Here is a 22,900-nt window from a genome sequence, read left to right as displayed (position 1 = left end):
TTAGCAAAGGCCCTTTCACTTTACACGTGGTGTTTTGTAAGTACTGTTTAAAGCACTTTATTAACCTGCATAATGTATTTTATCTTTTTAAATAGGATGCACTTCTAATGTTTCATTGAGATATAAAAATTCTAAACCATGTAATTTCATAAAACATGAACTAAATTATTGTGATACTTTCTGAGTTACATCAGAAATTACCCTGGGTGATATAACCTTGCAATGTTTTGTTTGTTTGTTTGCTTTGAGACAGATCCTCAAACTGTCACCCTGGGTAGAGTGCTATGGCATCACAGCTCACAGCAACCTCTATCTCCTGGGCTCCAGCAATTCTCCTGCCTCTGCCTACCAAGTAGCTGGGACTACAGGCACCCGTCACAATGCCCGACTATTTTTTGCTTCCAGCCGTCATTGTTGTTTGGCGGGCCGGGGCTGGATTCGAACCTTCCAGCTTAGGTGTATGAGCCTGGCGCCTTAGCTGCTTGAGCCACAGGCGCCCAGACACCTTGCAATGTTTTTCTTCCCCTTGCAGACTCTGCTCTTGCTCTCTTGTTTCTGCAGGTGCAGTCCTTATAGGTTGTTTTCAACATATTCTGGAGGTTGCCTCTCTCTTACCTGACTCTGTGGGCAGCACATCCTGGTACTTACTGGCTGTGGCCAGAATTTTTTATTTAAATTAGCTCATTTTGGCATAGGGCTGCAGGATAAGATGGCAGCCTTCACAGGATTCAAAGTTGCTAGTAATTTTCACTTGTTGGAAGAATTTGAAGAAGGACAGAAAGGAGCAGGCAAGGGTATGTTAGCTGGTGCCTTGCAGATGATGAAGGTACGACACTTTCAAGGTGGACAGGCATGATTATTGGGTGTCCAAGGACAAAATATGAAAACAGAACATATAGTGTGAAAGTAGAAAGTGGACTTAAATACTCAAAAGCTCCTCCATAAGTTAGATTTGTCACAAACATTAGCATAAATTGAATAAATAATTCCAGCGGATGGTGAATCATGTGGCACACCAGTGTTAGAAAAACGGCAAAATTCATAGAGCATTAAAGTTGTACTTCAAGACCTAAGACGTCTAATAATGTCCAAAGAAAATGTGAAGCTTCCACAGCCACCAGAAGGACAAACATACAACAATTAATTTTAGCAGATCTCAAACTTGTCTTAAATCAACAATGTTTTATTCATGCTAATGTCTTGATTAAATACCACAATGCAAAATGCCCACACATTAAGTAAAGGAATTCCACCTGGTAAACATGACCTGGACATTTATAAAAATATATTTAATAAGTGTACACCCAGTATATTTTCAGGTAACTGGAAGAAAAATGCAGCATATTTTTTTTTTCTCTTGTTAAGGCACTGTCATTTAAACATAAACCTGGAATATACTCAAAATAGACTTCAGGTTTACATGATGAAAAGGGGAAGAGCAGTGTCAGATGTAGTGAAACCATCAGAAGTGTGTTTCTGAAAAGCAAAAATACCAAAAAGGAAAAACAGAAATGGCATGCTTTATCCATCTTGCTGCAGAAGAAATTGCTTAAAGTAGCAGGTACTAGGAATAGTGTCACAAATTGTGTTAATTTTTGAAGCAGTGTGGGTGCTGACTAATAGTAGCATCAAAATTATGTTCCGAATTGTTTTGATACCTGTATTTATAATAAAATGTTGGTTGATGAGTTTCTGTGAAAAGGTGTTCCTATGTGTTAAATGTAACAGACATGGTAAATATTTTTTAAAGCCTTTGGTTAACAAACTATGCATTTAAGTTTAAGTGAAATCAACAAAAAGGAAATAGATATGTGACTTTGAAATTAAAATTAATCTTAAAATGTAAATAAAATGTAGAATGTAGAAGAAAAATAAATTGGATCATTTGATTCCTGTGACATGTAACAATGCCCTCCAACTCCATAAAAGGTCTTTTTAGAGAATTTTAAGTATCTAATTTAGTTCAGGCAAGGCATAATTCAGAAGGGCCTCTGTTATGAATAGGAAAAGGAGCCCTATAATAAAATCATCAACATCTCTCCCTGAACCATAGTGAGTACTTAGTAGCTTCAACTTGCTACATCAGCAGAAATACAAACAGATAATAAAAACTACTTAGGCTATAAAGAAGCGAAAAATGTGGTTTCCAATGATTGATGTTAGACCTACAGGTATCTCATTATTTGTTAAAAGCAAAATGCTTTATTTATTTTAGTTTCAATCAGACCCTTACCATTATATGTAAAGCAGGTTTGGCTTTGATTTTTAACATCTGGTTTATTTCAATAGGAAGCAAAATGTATTACTACAAATACTTTTGTTTTAAAGCAAGAAATTAACAGATATTGCACAATTAAATCCTCCATCATAAAACTATATGGGTGGATTGACATTTTTTATTCCATAATTCTCATCAATCCCATTCAATTTTTTGGAATTTAGAAATAAAGAAAATTTTTAAAAATAACTGTGATCAACACTTTTCAGATAATATTTCTGATATTTTGTCTCAATATTGTTCAATAGACTCTAAACTTTAAAAAGTAAAATATTTCTCTTTCAAATTGACCTTCCCACATTTCATTAACACACCACCAAATGGAATGTTATACAAAAAAGCAAACATTCTCACCACACAGCCTCTTGGGTGCAGTTGTAATAGATGGTACACTAGAAAAAACAGCAAATGATTGTTTGGTTTTCAATTTAATTTAGTTCTGCTGTAATTCTAGTTATTTATTTTCTTCTGTTGGACTTGGGGTTGGATTGTTCATCCTTTTCCAGTTGCTTGAGATAACCCATTAGGTTGTCGGCTTCCTCTCTTTCTGTTTTCTTGGTGAAGGCTTCAAATGCTATAAACTTCCCTTTTAGGACTGCCTTTGCAGTATTACACAGGTTGTGATAATTTGTTTCTTCATTATTAATTTGGTTCAAAAATTTGATGATTGCCTTCTTAATCACATCGTTTACCAAGTTATCATTCAGCATAAGGTTATTTAGTTTCTATGACTTTGTTTGAGTATGAATATTTATGTTGCTCTTGAGTTCAACTTTATCCCATGATGTTCTGAAAAGATACAAAGAATAATTTCCATTCTTTTAAATTTGTAGAGATTAGACTTGTGTTATAAGATATGATCAAATTTGGAAGATGATCCATGGGCTGATGAGAAGAATGTGTATTCAGTTTTATTAGGATAAAATGTTCTGTAGAGGTCTGTTAAGTCCACTTGTTAGAGTGTCAGATTTAAGTCTATTATTTCTTTATTGACTTTCTTCTTGGAAGATCTATCCAGAACTGACGAAGTGGTGTTTAAAATCTCCAGCTACTATAGTTCAGAAAGATATCACATTGTTCATATCTGTTAGGGTTTTCTTTATAAATTGAGGAGCATTTAGGTAGTGCACGTAAATGTTAATGATCAAAATCTCTTCATATTGAGTGTTTCCCTTGACAAAAATGAAGTGACCATCCTTGCATTTTCTTTGTTGGTTTAAAACCTATTGTACCTGCAAATAAAATAGCAACCCTTGCTTTTAGAATCATTCAGAAGATCAATGAAACAAAATGTTGCTTCTTTGAAAATATTAATAAAATTGATAAACCTTTGGCTAGCCTAACCAGAAACAGAAAAGTAAAATCTCTAATAACATCAATGATAAACAAAGGAGGAATAACAACAGATACCAGAGAAATTAAAAAAAAAAAAAACTTCAATGTAACTACAAAAATTCTTTTATCAGAAATTTGATCATATGGAGGAAATGGACCAACACCTGGAAGTATGCCACCTTCGTAGACAGAGGAAAGAATTAGAAATTTTGAATAGATTTCTATATCAAGCACTGAAATAATGTCCACCATACAAAATCTCCCAAAAAATAAAAGTAAAGAACCAGATGGCTTCGCATCAGAATTCTATCAAACCCTCAAAGAAGAACTAGTACCTATATTACACAACCTGTTCCAAAACATAGAAAAATAAGGACTCCTCCCCAATACATTCTATGAAGTAAATATCACCTTATCCTCAAACCAGGAAAGAACCCAACAAAGGGAGAAAACTATAGATCAATATCATTATGAATATCAATGCAAAAATATTCAGTAAGATTCTAGCAAACAGAATTCAATGATACATCAAAAAAAAAATTATACACCACCATCAAGTTGGTTTTATGCCAGGGTCACAAATTTGTTTAAACATATGAAAATCTATAAATATAATACACCACATAAATAAAATGAAAAGCAAAGACTACATGATTCTACACAAGGATGCCTATTGTCACCACTACTATTCAACATAGTAAAGGAAATCCTAGCCATCACAATCAGGCAAGAGAAGGGAATCAAAGGTATTAAAATGGGGTCAAAGGAGGTTGAACTCTTACTCTTCATGGATGACAGGATTTTATACCTGGAAAACCTGATCAAAGAATATAGCGGTGTCTCAGGATAAAAAAAAATCAATAATTACAAATCAGTACCTTTTATATATGCCAAAAATAGTCAAGTTGAAAATATAGTCAAGGGCTCTATTCCTTTTACGATAGTGCCAAAGAACATGAAATCCCTGAGAATTTATCTAGCAAAGGAAGTGTAACATCTCTATAATGAGAACTACGAAAGCCTGAGAAGAGAAATAGCTGAAGATGTTAACAAATGGAAAACATACCAAGCTCATACCTGGGAAGAATCAAGATTGTTAAAAATGTCCATACTACCCAAAGCAATCTACAGATTTAATGCAATCCCTATCAAATTACCAATGTCATACTTTAAAGAACTTGAAAAAATAGTACTTTATTTTATATGGAATCAGAAAATAAAAAAAAAAAACCTTGAATAGCCAATACATTACTTAGGAATAAAAACAAACCAGGAGGCATCACATTACCAGATCTCAAATTATACTATAAATCTATAGTGATCAAAACAGCATGGTACTGGCACAAAAATAGAGACGTAGATATATGGAACAGAGTAGAGAACCAAGAGATGAACCCAGCCCCATGTCATCATTTGATCTTTGATAAGCATAACAAAAACATACATTGAGGAAAAAATTCCCTATTTAACAAATGATGCTGGGAGAACTGGCTAGTGACCTGTAGAAGACTGAAATTGGACACTCACCTTTCACCACCAACAAAAATTGATTCTCACTGGATAAAATATTTAAACTTCAGACAGGAAACTATAAAAATACTAGAAGAGAGTGAAGAGAAAATGCTTGAAGATATTAGCCTGGGAAAATATTTCATGACAAGGATCCCCCTGGCAATTGATGCAACACCAAAAATATATTACTGGGATCTGATCAAGCTAAAACGCTTCTGCACAGCTAAGGGCACTACAAGTAAAGCAAACAGGCAACCTTCAGAATGGGAGAAGATTACTGTCGGTTATGATACCAACAAAGTATCCACAGAGAACTCAAACTAATCAATAAGAAAAAAATAAACAACCCCATTTCTTTGTGGGCAAGATACTTAAATAGAAACTTCTCTGAAGATAATGAGCACATGGCCCACAAACACGTGAAAAAATGTTCATCTTTAATCATCCAAGAAATGCAAATCAAAACCATGTTGAGATATCACCTAACCCCAGTAAGATTAGCCCACATTACAAAATCCCAAAACTGCAGATGTTGGCATAGATGTGGTGAGAAAGGAAAACTTATACACTGCTAATGGGACTAAAAACTAATACAGCCTTTTTGGAAAGAAGTATGAAACTAAAAGTTGAGCTACCCTTTAATCCCACAATATCATTACTCAGGTATCTACTCAGATGAACAATAATCATTTTATAACAAAGACATTGCCACCAGAATCCTTAACTGCAGCCCAATTTGCAATAGCCAACTGTGGAAGCAGCCCAAATGCCTATCAACCCATGAATGGATTAACAAATTGTGGTATATATCTACTATGGAATACTATGCATCCATAAAAAGAAGGGAGACTTTACATCTTTTATGTTTACCTGGATAGAGCTGGAACATAGTCTTCTTAGTAAAGTATCTCAAGAATGGGGAAAAAAGTATGCAATGTATTCAATACTATTATGAAACCAATATAGAATCACTTTCACATTCATACAAATGATAAAATGCAAAGATAGTCCAGAAAGAAAGAGGGGATGTGGGGAGGGTAAGTGGAGGGAGGGTATACGGTGGGATCTCACCTAATATACACAATGCAAGGGTACATTTCAAAACAACTTAGAGTATATTACAAATGTTATACCACAAAAATAAGTAAGTGGAGTGATGGTTGTATTAATTAGTTTGATTTAAGCATTACACATTGTATATCAAATCATCATATTGTACCCCATAAATGTATACAGTTATGATTTAATAAAAATTAATTTAAAAAAGAAAAGAAAGATAGCAAAGAGGTGTTGGGGGTAGCATTAAAATCTGTCAGTAAAAATGTTATGAAAATATATTATCATTTATCATTTGAAGTACAAGATGGTGAGACAACCAACATTTGTATCTCCAGCCTCCAAAGTGATTACTCAAGACAAAAAAATACTGCAAAAGAAATCTGATTTCCGGCCTGGCATGGTGGCTCACATCTGTAGTCCCAGCTCTGTGGGAGGCCGAGGCAGGTGGGTTGCCTGAACTTGGAGGTTCAAGACCAGTATGAGCAGGAGTGAGCCAGAGTGAAACCCCATCTCTACTAACATCAAAAAAAGCTGGATGTTGTGGTGGGCGTCTGTAATCCCAGCTACTGGGGAGGCAAAGGGAAAGAAAATTGCCAAAGGAAGAACAGTAAAAAAAGAAAGAAAGAAAGAAAAAACAAACAAACAAACAAAAAAAACTTCAAACGAAGAAGAATGAACAAGCAAGCTGAAATTGAAAGCAAAAAAAAATTAAAAATAAAAAAAAATTTTTTTAAAGAAAGAAATATTATCTCATGAATGGTAATTAATTACTTCTCATTCTAAGTTTTAGAATGTGTCAAATTCAAGGTAATAATAGAGAATGAAAACTTTGATTCCAAAATAGTTGAAGAGGTGGAATTGGGGAGGAGTATCCATTACAACCCAACATTAATGTCACTTAATCGGCATTAAGTGAATCTTATTTTAAAACTAGAGAGTAGAAATGCCCACCTAAAGGAAGATGGAAAAAATAAGTTTGGGTGAGTGTTTGACTTTACATTTAAACACCAGCATTACAAACATCTTGAGAGTATTAATACATTGTAGATTTTCCTGATATACTTCCAATGTCTATTATGATGTTTATGTAGATATAGAAAAAATATAAGAATTGACAATAATACTATAAGCTCCCTCTATAACTCCACACATCATCTGGCTTCTGCCTCTACCAACCCGTGAGGTTCCCAAAGACACCCAAAGACATACCTGAAAATATCAGCAGAAATTGTCTTTGGGAAAGTCACGTGAGTTGCATGGTTCTAATGCACACTTGTCTCTCGCTGGCACCGTGGGCTTCTAAGCAGAACCAGCATGTAGGTTACTTGGTCAAATAATGCTCCCAATGAATGGGTATCGGGTCAACTGAAAGATGAGAAGCACAAATAAAAACGTCTACTGGCCGGGGGCAGTGGCTCACACCTATAATCCTAGCACTCTGGGAGGCTGAGGCAGGAGAATAGATACATTTTACTCCATGACATTAATTCATCTATTTTATCGTTCAGCCAATATTAATTTATTTTGATGTGTAATTCACATTCATTTAACTGCACAGGTGAACCAGTGAATTCTTTCACTATAGCTTAGTTTTACCGTTCTTTTGTTTTTCATAAATGGATAATAGAATACACATATTTTGTGTTTGACTTCTCCCTTGTCTGTAGAAAAATTGACTTTCATGAAACTGGTGCCTGGTGCCAAAAAGCCTGGGGACCACCATACAATTTATCCATGGTTTGTTTACCTAGTTCTCTTGGTGATAGATATTTGGGTAATTTCCAGTTTGGAACTTTTATGAATAGTGCTACTATGATTATTGTTATATAAGTCTTTTTGTGTACATATGTTTTCATCCCCTTCTAGTAAACTTCTTAGGTTGATATAAGTGTATGAGAAATATACACATTATTTTATACACTTATGAATATAAGCTTCAGTAATTATATTAAACTATAATCTTCAGTCATACACATTCTAGCAGAATACTATACTTGTAATAAATTCCCAGTGGAACGATACCTATATATCTTTAAAAACATTAAAAATATTTCTTCTTGAGACAGGATAGATCTTTCATAAGTATAGACCAACCAAACATGACACAGTCTCAAGGAAGAAGGACATCAACATTTGTGAGACAAATATTGTAATTTCTGATAAGAATACGAACACCCATGTAAGAATATCCTCCCTACCATTCACAATAGAGAAATCTTTCCTTTTACAGAGCCATAACTTATGACATCTCACTTAAGTTTATAATCAATCAATAAAAATTATACCTTAGAAAAATAGAAAAATAGGATAAACTGAAGCCTAAAGCAAACATAAGTAAATAAATAAAAATTGAAGAGGAAATAAATGAAATGGAAAAAAGTAGAAAATCAACAAAACCCAAAGTTCTCCTTTGCAAACATCAATATAAATGATAATTTTTTAGCAAAAACAATCAGGAAAAAATGGAAGACACAAATAACTGATATTAGAAATGAATAGGGGATATGATGTGTAATAAAAAAGTGAAAGTAAAGTCTTACTTTTACTGGGAAAAAATATGAACAACTTTATAATATGGGTAAAATGAACCAGTTCCTTTGAATACACAAACTCCCAAAACTCACTCAAGGAAATTAGATCATTTAAACCAGCCTTCATTTTTTGATGAGATAATAATTATAATCATAATTATAGAAAGAATAGAATACCTACAGAAAATAATAATAATAATAGAGCTATCCCACAGTGATTTAATTGGTAAATTCTAATCTATATTAAGGAAAAAAATATGACACCAAGTCTCTAAAATCTCTTTCGCTAACTTTGGACAAAGGATATATTTCAAAATTAAGAACTTATAGGCCCAAATGTCTTCGTTTCTCTTTGACAAAGAAAATCAATTGAGATCATTTCTCCTTGACTAAAAAAAAAAAAAAAAAAGAAAAAAAAAGAAAATTCAATTTTTAAAAAGTAGCCTTTTCAACAAATGGTGCTATAATAATTGGACATCCATTTAAAAAATACCAAGATAAAACTTTCACACACATTAACTCAATGTATATCATAGGCCTAAATTTCAAACACAAAACTATAAAACATCTACAGGAAAACATAGGAGAATAATCTAGTTGGCTTTGGATTTGGGGATGACTTTTTAGATACAATACCAAATCATGATTCATGAAAGAAAAAGTTATTAAGTTAGACTTAATGAAAATTAAAACATTTTCTGTAAAATGTAGTGTTTAAAGAATGAAAAGCAACCACAGACTAAGAGAAAATATTTACAAAACACCATCTAATATAGAACTTATATCTAAAATATGCAACTCTTAAAATGTGATAACAACAACAACAAAAAAAAAACCTTTAAAAATGTGCAAAAGATCTAAACAGACATCTCACCAAAGAAGACATATAGTTGGCACATGATGGCACGTAGCCCCATGAGACCATGGTCAATACCATCTTTTATTAGGGAACTGCAAATTAAAATAATGACATTAGGTGAGGTCCCCCAAATGGGGCCTTGGTGTGTGCCACACCTTCTGGGGGCAAGACATGATTGCAAGAGTGACTTAGCCTAACAATTGCAATCAGTGTAACCTGGCTTATTGTACCCTCAATGAATCCCCAACAATAAAAAAAAAAAAAAACTATAAAGAAATGAATATAATTGTGATGGATGTGTTACTTAGTTCAATGTAAGCATTTCGCATTGTATATCGAACCATAAATGCATAAACACCATAAATGCATCAATGTACAAAGTTATTATTTAGTAAAAAAATAAAAAATAAAATAATGACATATCTCTGTACACATGTATTAGAATTTCTAAAACCCACAAGAATGAACGATGCCCCCTGCTGGCCAGGACACAGAGCAGCAGGAGTGTGGCTGGTGAGAATGCAGACCCACTGAGGAAGGTGGTCTGGCAGTTCCCTGAAAAGCTGAGCATAGTCTCGCCGTTCAGTTCAGCACTCATTCTCCTAGGGTCTTATTCACCAGGTTGAGAACGTATGCACACACAAAACTTATATGCAGAAGTTTCCGCAGTTTTATTCAGAATTGTTAGGAACCAGACAGAATCAAGACGTCCTTCAACTGGTCAATGGACAAACTCTTGTATGTTCATCAATTGCAGATTCCTTCAGTAATAAAAAATGAGCTACCAACCATGAAAAGGCACGTGCCATGTCTACAATTGCACATCTAATTGAAACAAGTCATTCTGAAAATTATATATTGCTGTAAGGTTTATATAATACCAATTATATGACATGCTGGAAAAGCCAAAGCTACAGAGAGATAAACATGTTAGGAATAGGTGGGAGGTCTCAATCACTGAAGCATAGAGGAATTTTTTTTTTGGAGTTTTTAGCTGGGGCTGGGTTTGAACCAGCCATCTCCGTCATATGGGACGGGTGCCCTAATCCTTTGAGCCACAGGCACCACCCCACAGAGGATTTTTTAAGGCAGTGAAATTATTCTGCATAATAACTGTAAGGGATAGAGGGACTAATGATATTATGTATTTGTTTAGGGCATAAAGTTGACCTTAATATATTCAAAATTAAAAAAAAATCATTAGATGGTATGGGATCCTAGAAAAGAAAGCATAATGTAACAAGGTATCTTATTATATTGCAAGTGTGTGAAACAATCTGACTACTGGGTTGGGAGGGAAAGTTCTGACCTACATTAACTTTAGAAATGATGAAAGTCTGTTACACTAAAAGAAAAGAATTGCATGTACACAAATGACACCTTATAGTCTGAAATGGTATCCCGCATGGCTACAGTTGACAATTCCAATATTCCTACACATGTTCGTGGCAATCAATTAAATGCATGGTGAGGAAGGGCTCAGTTTTCTCAATTATACAGTGTGAGTTTACAGATTCAGCAGAGGATGCTGAAACCATCTATGTTATAATGCATTAGACTTGGCAACATCAGTACAAACTTAACCTTTAGCTTCATACAGATATAGATGGCTACATGTAGCAATATTTATAAAGAGGCTCTGTGCCTATAGTTCAGTGGCTAGGACGCTGGCCACATACACCAGGGCTGGCAAGTTCAAACCCAGCCCAGGTCTGTCAAACAACAATGACAACTACAACCAAAAATTAGCAGGGTGTTGTGGCAGGCCCTGTCTGTAGTCCCAGCTACTCGGGAAGCTGAGACAAGAGAATCACTTAAGTCCAAGAGTTTGAGGTTGCTGTGAGCTGTGATGCCACCACACTCTACCCAGGGTGACATAGTGAGACTCTGTTCAAAATATATTCCCTTTTCTGTAAGCACAGTGGGCCCGTCATCACTGGTTGTAACGAACATACTCAGTATCTAGCTCTTGTTTTCTAACATCATAGAACTTCAGTAGAATCAGTGTTCCTTGGAGAACTCGCTGGTGCTAGGACTGGCAGAGGAAATACCTATAATCCGTCTTAAGCGCCTCGTAGTCCCAAGAAGAGGATCTGCTCAACAAACACCTGGGGATGGAAGAATGCCATAGGCACGCAGGATCGGACAGCAAGAACACCCAATAGTAAAAGTGGCACAAGTTGAACAACTAAATAAATAAAATGGCAGGAGCATAGCTCAAAGAGTAAAGTATGTATCTGCAAGTCAAAACTTGTACAAATAAACAACCCAATTAATTAATTACTCAATAATTTGGAACAGATAAATTCCTGATGCAGTAAGATTACAAATACATTTTTAAGGATACTCTTCCCTCGAAGAGAAGGACATGACTCTGCCTTAATGAAGGTTTGTGCGCCACGCAGTAACTTCTTTCCGGGAGTGCAGTACAGAAGTGGGGACAGAGGGTTTATAGTAGTTTGGTATGATGAGATAACAAAGGCATTTTACCCCTGTAATCTTGCTCCAAATACCCATAATCTGAGTCTAATTATGAGAAAACTTCAGACAAATCTCAATTGGGGGAACTCCACAAAATACCAGATCGGTATTCCTCAAAGTCATCAAAAGCGATGAAGAACTAAGAAACTCCCAGAGGCAAGAGGAGCCTCAGGACACCCCAAGGTGGCACAAGACATGTAAATGGAAGGTGGTATTTGGGATGGAATCCTGGAATAGAATTAGGCAAAAACTAAGGAAATCTCAACAAAACATGGACCCTAGTTAATAACAATGTGTCATTATTGGATTATTCTTTGAACCAAATGTATCACCTCCCTATAAGACATTAGGAACAGGAAAAGTGGGTGGGGGTATATGGGAACTCTCTGGACCATCTTTGTAACCTTTCTATGAATGTAAAACTGTTCTAAAATATATTTTTTCTTTTTTTTTTTTTTTTTGCAGTTTTTGGCCAGAGCCAGGTTTGAACTTGCCACCTCCAGTATATGGGGCCAGCACCCTACTCCTTTGAGCGACAGGCACCTCCCTAAAATAAAAATTTCATATAAAGAAACAATCCCAAATATATATTTTTTCTATTGACTAGAAGACCAACTGATAAAAGGCAAGTACTGACTTTTCCAAATCTTTCTACATTTGAGAATTATATTGTGCTGAGGAATGTAAATACTACCTCCCCCCATGTAAACACAAATAATTATCTCAGTAATTGAGTACAGACCAGATCGCTCCTACAATTTGCAATCCTTAATGGCATTGGGTTCTGTCAAAACACTTTCCATGCCTCATCTCCCGAAGTTCAGACAGCCACACTTACAGACCCAGCCTTCCCATCAGCATGGACTTGGGGCAGATTCCACAAAACCCCATGCTACATGGGCCAAGCTGTGATAACCCACTCGAATAATTACTTTTTGTAATAAGATCAAATGGCTTAGAAGATTGAACAGCTTTGGTTGTCTGGTGTGGATTAAATTTTTCTTCAAAACTTACTTTGGAAAAGGCAGAGCTAAGAGAAAATAAAATGAGCAACAGCCATCTCATGCTGGTGGGGAAAGCCAAGGAAATTCTGGGAGCCATGAACCTTGACGTTTCCACCTCCAAACCAGTTCTCAGAACTGACTCTCCCAAATTCCCCGTCTCAGCAGAAAAATAAACTTTTTCTTGGTGAAAGCATCTTAAGTGGCCAAATGAAACATCTAACTGATTTACACATCTGCATCAAATTTTCAAGCCATGAGGAAGTTTGTACAGATTTGTAGCATCCGTGTGGTTACAGACCCCGGAGCCTCTGCTTGTGTTATTTCTCAGCTGAAACATATTTATGTGGCTTGTTCACCTGATAAATGCCAAGTGACTTAAGAAGATTCTGTTCAAACATGAAGACCTTGATTTACAGCTCTCCCAACCCCTCCCTAATTGCCTGGAAAGCTCCAGACCATGCTTCATAGGCCATTATCCTAACATCTGCCACAATTAACCTCAATGAATGTGTCGGAAGTTGTAAATTTATAAAGGTCAAGGAACAATTTACTTACTTTATTTTCTTCATTGTCTAAGACATAACACATGGGAAATGCTACAATATGAATGAATTAATGAAGGGAAGAAGAGATAAGTGTTCTACACATGTGCTTTTCCTTTTCTGTTTCCTATATATTCACATTTTTTTTGAGACAATCTCATTCTGTTCACAGCAACCTCAGACCCCTGAATTCAAGTGATTCTCCTCTGCCCTAGACTCTTGAGTAGCTAGGGTTATAGGCGCTAGCCACAATACACAGCTGATTTTTCAATTTTTAGTAGAGATGAGGAAGGTCTCACTCTTGCTCAGGCTGGTCTTGAACTCCTAAGCTCAAGGGATCCTCCTGCCTTGGCTTCCCAGAGTGTTAGGATTACAGGCCTGAGCCATTGTGCCTGGCCCAAATATTTCTGATAATGATGTGTTATGATAAATCATTTTAAGCAGCAAGAAAAATGATAAAATGAGCTGATTTTTATTTGAGAGCAGATATTAATTTTGTTTACCATTGACACATGCCCAATACACATGTGCACACACACCCCTCACACACACACTCGCCTAGCAATAAACAAGATGGATCTATTAGTACTCACTTTTTCACAACCACGTCCAGTAGGGTGACAGAGGTACCTATATTCTCGGGTTCAAAACAATTTCATTCATTTGTTAATTCATCCAATATAGAAAGGAAGAACTTCTGTCACATTTAATCTGTCCGTTCTCTAGATACAGACATGCTATTTCAGAGGAAATGCATTGATTTCAATAAACTGTTATGAGAACCAATGATTTGGATGTCTCCTGAAGTTCATTAAATGTGAGGTTTTGCACACTTCAAATCTCCTTGTCACAAAGCCTTGACAACAAAAATTCTTAAACTGAGTACAAAGGAATATGTTTTCCATAAATGTCTCATTTATATCAAATAATATTTAATTTAAAAAAAGGAAGATGCAATGAAGCCGAAGAAGTTTGACATTTTAGATCTTACAATGTGATTTGATCTGTTTGTCCAACATGTCATTAAACACAGAGTAGCATTTAAAAATGCATAGTTTATACAGTAAACCCATTGCACTCCACCTAAACCCATTGATCATAAACTATTTATGATCAACTTTAACGTCCCATGAAAAGTTTAAAAAATATTGTAAATATGCCACTTATGAAAAAATTAGTCATTAAATTCTCATTTTAATACAATTTTGACTAATTTTTTTAGTCATTAAAAAATCTCATCAAAATGAGATTTAACCCATCTGACTTTTGCTGCATTTAAAGGGACATATTTCACAAAGTTTAGATATTATTAAGTTATCTTCTCTTTAGCCTCTGGAATAATTAACTCTAAAGTGATACACACCTTTCTTTCAGCTAACTAATCAAAATAATTGAAATAATTATGACATGTTTATGTAGCTGTATTTTTAATACACAATTCATCAAATATGACAACAACAGGAATCAGGGAAGAGCTAAGCTACATTGTCCTTTAATAATGTATTATTATTGATAATTACTTAGTATTTTTTGATATATAGTACAACATGTCATACTGAAAGATTATTAATATTTAAACAGTTATGTAAAATGTTTTTTTTATGGTTCAGATTTATTTATTTATTTATTTATTTTTTGGCCAGGGCTGGGTTTGAACCCGCCACCTCCGGCATATGGGACCAGCGCCCTACTCCTTGAGCCACAGGCGCCACCCAGTTATGTAAAATCTTGATAAATTAACCACAAGAGAAAAAGTCACACCAAGTAAAGACACTCCTTGGACTAAGAAGATAGAACAAAAACTACCTCTATGCCACAGAAACAGAGTTTCTGAAAATAGAATGTCAAAATGGCTTAGAAAGGAAGCCAAATTGGCACCACCCAAAGATGGATCATTTTTTAATTTCGAACACTAAAAGAAGTCCCTAGCTACAAAGAACTTCTAGAACTGGAGCAAGAATAACAATAAGTAACATTTCAGAAACAGGAGCATTCAAAATTTTGAATGAGCAATTTGGGTCTTCAGTAACCACCAATGTCAATTATGAATAACTCCACAAGCATACATGACCTGGATGAATCTCTTTCAAGTAAAAATACCCAAAAAGTATCTTGAATTCAAAAAAGACTGCATTAGGCTGTGGAGCAAATGGCAGACCAGAAGGATCATTAAGCTAAGCTCTCCCAGAATGACTGGGGAAAGAGAGAGAATGGAGCCATATCAGGCACAGAGACCTGACTCAGAGTTGTAGTTCAGGGAACACAGCAAGGAGCTGGTAAGCTGGATATAGCATACGATCTGGAGCAGTGGAAATATGATGAATTAGGCAAGTGATTGTGACCAATGAGATCAACTGGCCCCCAGTGGAGGTCTAGGATGGGAGGAAGCCTTTCTGAAGTTATCAGTTGTTGGGGGATACTGCACATTGAGTGGAAAGGTGGGATGAGTGGGTAGCCTCGAGCAGTATACAGCAACCAGATTTGAATGCCACTTGGAGTGGATTTGCCATAGTTTGTTGGCTGGTGAGGCAGCCATACTGAGAAGGTCTCAGCGGCCAGGAGGCTGCCATTGTGGGAAGGTCATGAAAAGGTCTTACCAGGCACCTAAAGTACAGCCATCTAAATTCTGCCTGCAAGGATCAGAACTCCAGTCTTGTGACAGGATAAGGGTCTCCCACACTCCAAGGGAAGTGGAGTCAGGGGGCACTCCCGTGGAAGGATTCATGTGAGCTTTAAAATCCCAACCTGGCACGGTCTGAATGCTGAGGAAACAATCAGGTGATCACTGAAGGCAACTAAGTTTGGAATAAGGACCATAGAGGTTTCTGGCTGTGCTATCCCTTAAAAAAAGAAAAAGAAAAAAAAAAAAAAGAAAGAAAGAAAAGCACCATGTACTTTCCCAGTGACTTGCAACATTCTATCATCAAGAGCAAGGACTTCTTTTTAAAACACAGGAGGCAGTGAGAAGGAAAAAGGAGGAAAAGGAGGTGAACAAGAAAAAAGAACACATGAGGAGGAACCAACAGAATGATGAACAGAATGATGGTTACCCATGGCTGGAAAAGGTGGTGGGGAGGGGGAGATTAAGAGAGGATTGTTAATGGGTTCAAAACTACAGTTAGACAGAGGAGTAAGATCCAGTGTTCCCTAGACAATTGGGTGACAATAGTTAACAACAATTTGTTTATATTGCAATATGTCTAGAAGAATAAATATGGAATGTTCCCAACACAAAGAAAAGATAAATGTTTGAGGTGATGGAATATCCCAATTATCCAGATTTGATCATTATACATTGTATGCTTATGTCAAAATATCACTAGAATTGCAAACTAATACAGTCTCTTCAGAAAGAAGTATGGAGAATCCTCAAAGAACTCAAATTAGACCTTTCATTTAATCCCATTACCAGGCATCTACTCAGAAGAAAAAAATCATTTTGTCATAAGGACATTTGTCCTAGATTGTTTATTTATGATTTACAATTCGCAAGACATGGAAACAACTTAAATGCCCACCAACCCAGGAATGGATTAAAACTGTGGTACATGTATAGCATATAATACTATTCAACCATAAAAAAGATGGAGACCTTATATCTTTTTTATTCACCTGTAAGAAGTTGAAACACATTCTTCTTAGTAAAGTATCACAAAAATGGGGGTGGGTGGGAGTGGGTTAGACCAAGGAGAAGAAAGAACCTCAGTGCTAGAGGATAAAATTTTTGAGTTAACTCAAGTGGTTAAAGAGGCAGAAAAGAAGGGAGGAAAAGCCAAAGAGGCACTTAGAGAACTATAAGAATCCATGAGACATTCAAACATATGAATTCTGAAAAGGAAGAAGATATTACCAAAGGAACGGAAGCCCTACTGGAGTCTATCATAAATGAAAACTTCACAAGTTTTACTGAAGTCCCCAACTCACTCCTTTCAGATGGATATCAAATCCTGGGTCATCTCAACTCAAGCTAAGGTGCTCCAAGACACATTGTAATGAACTTTTCCAAAGTCAAGATGAAAGAAAAAATTCTGCAAGCAGCCAGGATTAAGTACCAATTGACCTACAGAGGTGGAGCCATTAAGATGAAAGCAGAATTTTCAATTGAAACCTACCAAGCAAGCAGAGCATAGTCATCCACCTTCAACATTCTTAAACAAAACAATTTTCATCCCAGAATTATGTATCCTACCAAACTAAGCTTCAAAATTGATGGAGAAATCAACTCTTTTGTGGATACATATGCATTGAGAAAATTTGCCACAAGACCAGCTCTACAGGAAATACTTAGAACTATGCTCAACACTGACCACCAACATGAACCACCAGCAAATTGAACACCCAAAAGCTAAGTGGGAAAACTTAACTTCCACAGTACTGCAAAGGACAAAACTACACAATGGACTTTCACAAAATTAGATGAATATAACTCCACCACATTTATCAGTTCTCTCAATAAATGTCAATGGACTGAATTCACCACTAAAGAGACACAGGCTGGTTTCTTGGATAAAAAAAGCACTAGCCATCCTGATGCTGTCTCTAAGAGACACACCTAGGCTTGAAGGACAAATCAAGACTCAGGGTTAAGAGATGGAAAACAGTATTTCAAACAAATGGAAATCAGAAGAAAGGAGGGGTTGCAATCTTATTTTCAGATACAAGAGGATTTAAGGCAACTAAAGTTAAGAAAGACAAAGATGGACACTTTATACTTATCAAAGAAACAATACAACTCGAAGACATTTCAATTTTAAATGTTTATGCACCCAACTTAAATAAATACAAAATTTAAATAAATATATACAGAAGACACCATCCCAAAGCATTTAAGTTGGGTGCATAAATATTTAAAATGCAGATTTATGAAACAGTTCTTGATGGGTCTGAGCAATATGATATCCCATAACACCATATAGCTGGGGACATTAATGCTCCCCTGACAGAACTAGACAGGTCATCTAAACAGAAACTAAACAAAGATACAAAGAAGACATCAATGTAACCCTAGAACAAATGGGATTTATAGACATATACAGAACACATCATCACAAAATTAAGGAATATGCATTTTTCTCATCATCCCATAGTATGCACTTCAAAATCAACTACATCCTAGGATACAAATCAAAACTTAGCAAAATTAAAAGAATAGAAATTACACCTTGTATCTTCTCATACCACAAGGCAATAAAGGTGGAACTCAACTCCAACAAAAATGTGCGGCCCCACCCAAAAACATTGAAATTAAACAACTTTATGCTGAATGGTAGTTGGGTTCAGTAAGAAGTAAAAGAGGACATTGTTAAATTCCTCAAACATAACAGAAATGAAGACAGAAGTTATCAAAACCTGTGGGACACTGCAAAGGAAGTATTAAGAGGGAAATTTATAGTATTAGATGTGTACATTTGAAAACCAGAAGAGCACATCAACAAACTTATGAACCATCTTATGGAATTGGAAAAAGAAGAACAATCTAATCTCAAACCCAGCAAAGGAAAAAAAATAACCAAAATTAAGCCAGAGATGAATGAAATTGAAAACAAAAGAATTATTTAGAAAAATTAATGAAACCAAGTTATTTTTCAAAATTAATTAATTAATTAATTAATTAATTAATTAAGGGTGGCACCTGTGGCTCAAAGGAGTAGGGTGCTGGCTCCATATGCCAGAGGTGGTGGGTTCAAGCCCAGCCCTGGCCAAAAACTGCAAAAATACATACATACATACATAAAATTGATAAATCTTTGTGCAGATTAACTAGAAACACAAAAGTAAAATCTCTAGTAACCTCAATCAGAAACAATGACAGGGAAATAAGATGCCACAGAGTTATAAGAGATCATCTCTGAATACTACAAGAAACTCTATGCCCAGAAATTTCAGAATGTGGAGGAATTGTATTAATACTTGAAATCACACCCTCTCCCTAGACTTAAGCAAAAAGAAATAGGTATCTTGAACAGACCAATTTCAAGAACTGAGATCAAAGAAATAATAAAAAAAATCTCCCAACAACAAAAGCCCTGATCCCAAATGTCTGCACACAAGAATTTGATCAAGCCTTCCAAGAAGAGTTTATACCCATACTGCAACGATCCAAAAGATTAAGAAGGAAGGAATCCTCCCCCAACATATTCTACAAAGCAAATATCACCCTGATTCCAAAACCAGGAAAAGACCCAACTAAAAAGGAGAATTACAGACAAATTTCACTAATGAATATATAGATGCAAAAGTTCTCAATAAGATCCTAGCCAGGATTTGACTAGGATCATCAAAATCATTCACCATGATCTTCTAGGTTTCATCCTAGGGATGCAAGGCTGGTTTAACATATGCAAGTCCATAAACATAATTTACCATATCAACAGAAGCAAAAACAAAGACCATTTAATCCTTTCAATAGATGCAGAAAAAGTATTTGATAAAATTTAGCATTCTTTTCTAATTAGAACACTCAAGAATTTAGGCATAGGTGACACATTTCTTAATCTAGAAATAGATCAGTCATAGATAGCTTCTGTCATAGATTGAAGCTATCTATGACAAACCCACAGCTAATATTGTACTGAATGGAGTAAAACTGAAAGCTTTTCCTCTTAGAACTGGAACCTACAAGGTTGTCCTCTGTCACCATTACTATTCAACATAGTGCTGGAAGTTCTAGCCAATACAATTAGGCAAGACAAGGAAATAAAGGGCATCCAAATGGGAGCAGAGGAGGTCAAGCTCTCCCTCTTTGCTGACAACATGATCTTATACTTAGAGAACCCCAAAGACTCAACCATAAGACTCCTGGAAGTAATCAAAAATACAGTAATGTCTCAGGATATAAAATCTATGTCCACAAATCAGTAGCCTTTATATATACTAGTAACAGCCAAAGTGAGAAGCTAATCAAGAACAAAATTCCTTTCACAGTAGCTTCAAGAAAGTGAAATACCTAGGAATATACCTAACAAAAGAGGCGAAGAACCTACAAGGAAAATTACAAAACCCTAAGAAAAGAAATAGCAGACGATATTAAAAAATGGAAGAGTATACCATGCTCGTGGCTGGGAAGAATCAACATTGCGAAAATGTCTATACTACCCAAAGCAATCTACAGATTCAATGTAATCCCCATTAAAACACCATAATCATACTTTCGAGATTTGGAAAAATGAATGCTTCATTTTGTATGGAACCATAAGAAACCCTACAAAGCCAAGGCAATTCTTAGTAATAAAAACAAAGCCAGGGGTACCACCCTATTAAACTTTTGGCTATCCTACAAGGCCACAGCTATCACAGTAGCAAGGTATTGGCACAAAAATGGAGACATTGACATTTGGAACTGAGTAGAAAACCATGAGATGACAATAATCTCTTACAGCCACCTGATCTTTGATAAACTAAACAAGAACACACACTGGGGAAAAGAATCCCTATTCAATAAGTGTTGGGAGAACTGGATAACCACAGGGAAAAGACTGAAACTGGACTCACATTTCCATCACTTACAAAAATTGACTCAAGATGGATAAAGATTTATATCTAAGATGTGAAATAATAAAAATCCTTGAAGAAAGTGTGGGGGAAACACCTGGAGATATTGGCCTGGGGAAAGACTTTATGAAGAAGTCTTCTGTGGCAATTGCAACAACAAAAATAAACAAATGGAACTTAATTAAATTGAAAAAGCTTCTGCAACTAAGGAAATAACAACCAAAGCAAGCAACCTTCAGAATGGGAAAGGAAATTTGCATATTATGAGTCAGACAAAAGTTTGATACTAGGATCAACAAAGAACTCAAATGAATCAACAAAAAAGACCCAAAAATCCTATATATCACTGGAGAAGAGACATGAACAGAAACTTCTCTAAAGAAGACAGAGGAATGGCTAAAAAAACATGAAAAAATGCTCATGGTCCCTAATCACCAGAGGAACCCCAAATCAAAACCACCCTGAGATATGACCTAACCCTCATGAGAATGGCCCACATCACAAAAATCTCAAAGCTGCAGATGCTGGCGTGGATGTGGAGAGAACGGAACACTTTTACACTGCTGGTGGGACTGCAAACTAATACAACATTTTTTGGAAGGAAGTATGGAGAACCATCAAAGAACTCAAAGTAGACCTCCCATTTGATCCTGCAATCCCATTACGAGGCATCTAACCAGAAGAAAAAAAAAATCCTTTTATCATAAGGACATTTGCACTTGACTGTTTACCACAGTTCAACTTACAATCACCAAAATGTGTAAACAGCCTAAATACCCACCATCCCAGGAATGTATTAATAAGCTGTGGTATATGTATGCCAAGGAATACTATTCAGCCCCTAAAAAGATTTTCACTTTACTTCTTTTGTATTAACCTGGATTGAAGTGGAACACATTCTTCTTAGTAAAGCATCAAAAGAACGAAGAAGCAAGAATCCAATGTTCTCTATTCTAATATGAAGGCAGTAGATGAGCTAATACAAGCTGGTGGGTAGGGGAGTAAGGGACCGGGGAGGAGGGGGGGTGATGGGGTGTCACAGTGTACGGCACACTTATTGGGGGTGGGACACAATTATAAGAAGGACTTTATCTAACAAATGCAATCAGCATAACCTAATTCTTTGTACCATCAATGAATTCCAAACAATAAAAAATTTTAAAAATTGTCATAAAAAACTCCATATATGACTGATACTTATGAACTAATAAATGTATGTGTGTATCTACGTTGTATGACAATCTGTTTTCTTAAAGTGTAAGGATAGAGCCATTAAAAGAAAAATAAAACTCTGTACAAGTTAAAGATACAATGATGAGCATGAAAGTCTAGTTACCGAAATGTTAAGTACAATAATCCGTTAAAGTCCCTTCGGTGCAGAAATCCCTTCAAAGAAATTAATGTTTGTTTGTTTATTTTTTTATTAAATCACAGCTGTGTACATTGATATGATCATGGGGCATCATTCACTAGCTTCACAGAGCGTTTGACACACTTTCATCACACTGGTTAACATAGCCTTCCTGGCATTCTCTCAGTTACTGTGCCAAGACACTTACATTCCACATTTACCAAGTTTCACATATACCCTTGTAAGATGCACCGCTGGTGTAATCCCACCAATCCCCTTCCCTCTACCCACCTAGAAATTAATGTTTGTATAAGTTCTGAAGCAAGCCAGAATCAGAACATCATAGGCAGGTATTAAATTGTTATTACTGTTGATTGTGAAATTAACATTGAATTTATTTTTTGTTTCTATTAATGTTATCATTATTTTTTCTACTTATAAGATTATATATTGTCTA

At 35.7% G+C, this 22,900-nt stretch overlaps 1 pseudogene; it reads left to right on the top strand.

Annotated features, from left to right (window-relative positions):
* Positions 1-709: 709 nt before the first annotated feature.
* Positions 710-1,144, top strand: LOC128590692 (ubiquitin-conjugating enzyme E2 variant 2-like; annotated as a pseudogene).
* Positions 1,145-22,900: the final 21,756 nt, after the last annotated feature.

This window comes from Nycticebus coucang, chromosome 7, assembly GCF_027406575.1.
Source record: "Nycticebus coucang isolate mNycCou1 chromosome 7, mNycCou1.pri, whole genome shotgun sequence".
Taxonomy (NCBI): domain Eukaryota; kingdom Metazoa; phylum Chordata; class Mammalia; order Primates; family Lorisidae; genus Nycticebus; species Nycticebus coucang.
This window is presented reverse-complemented; position numbering and strand designations above follow the sequence as displayed.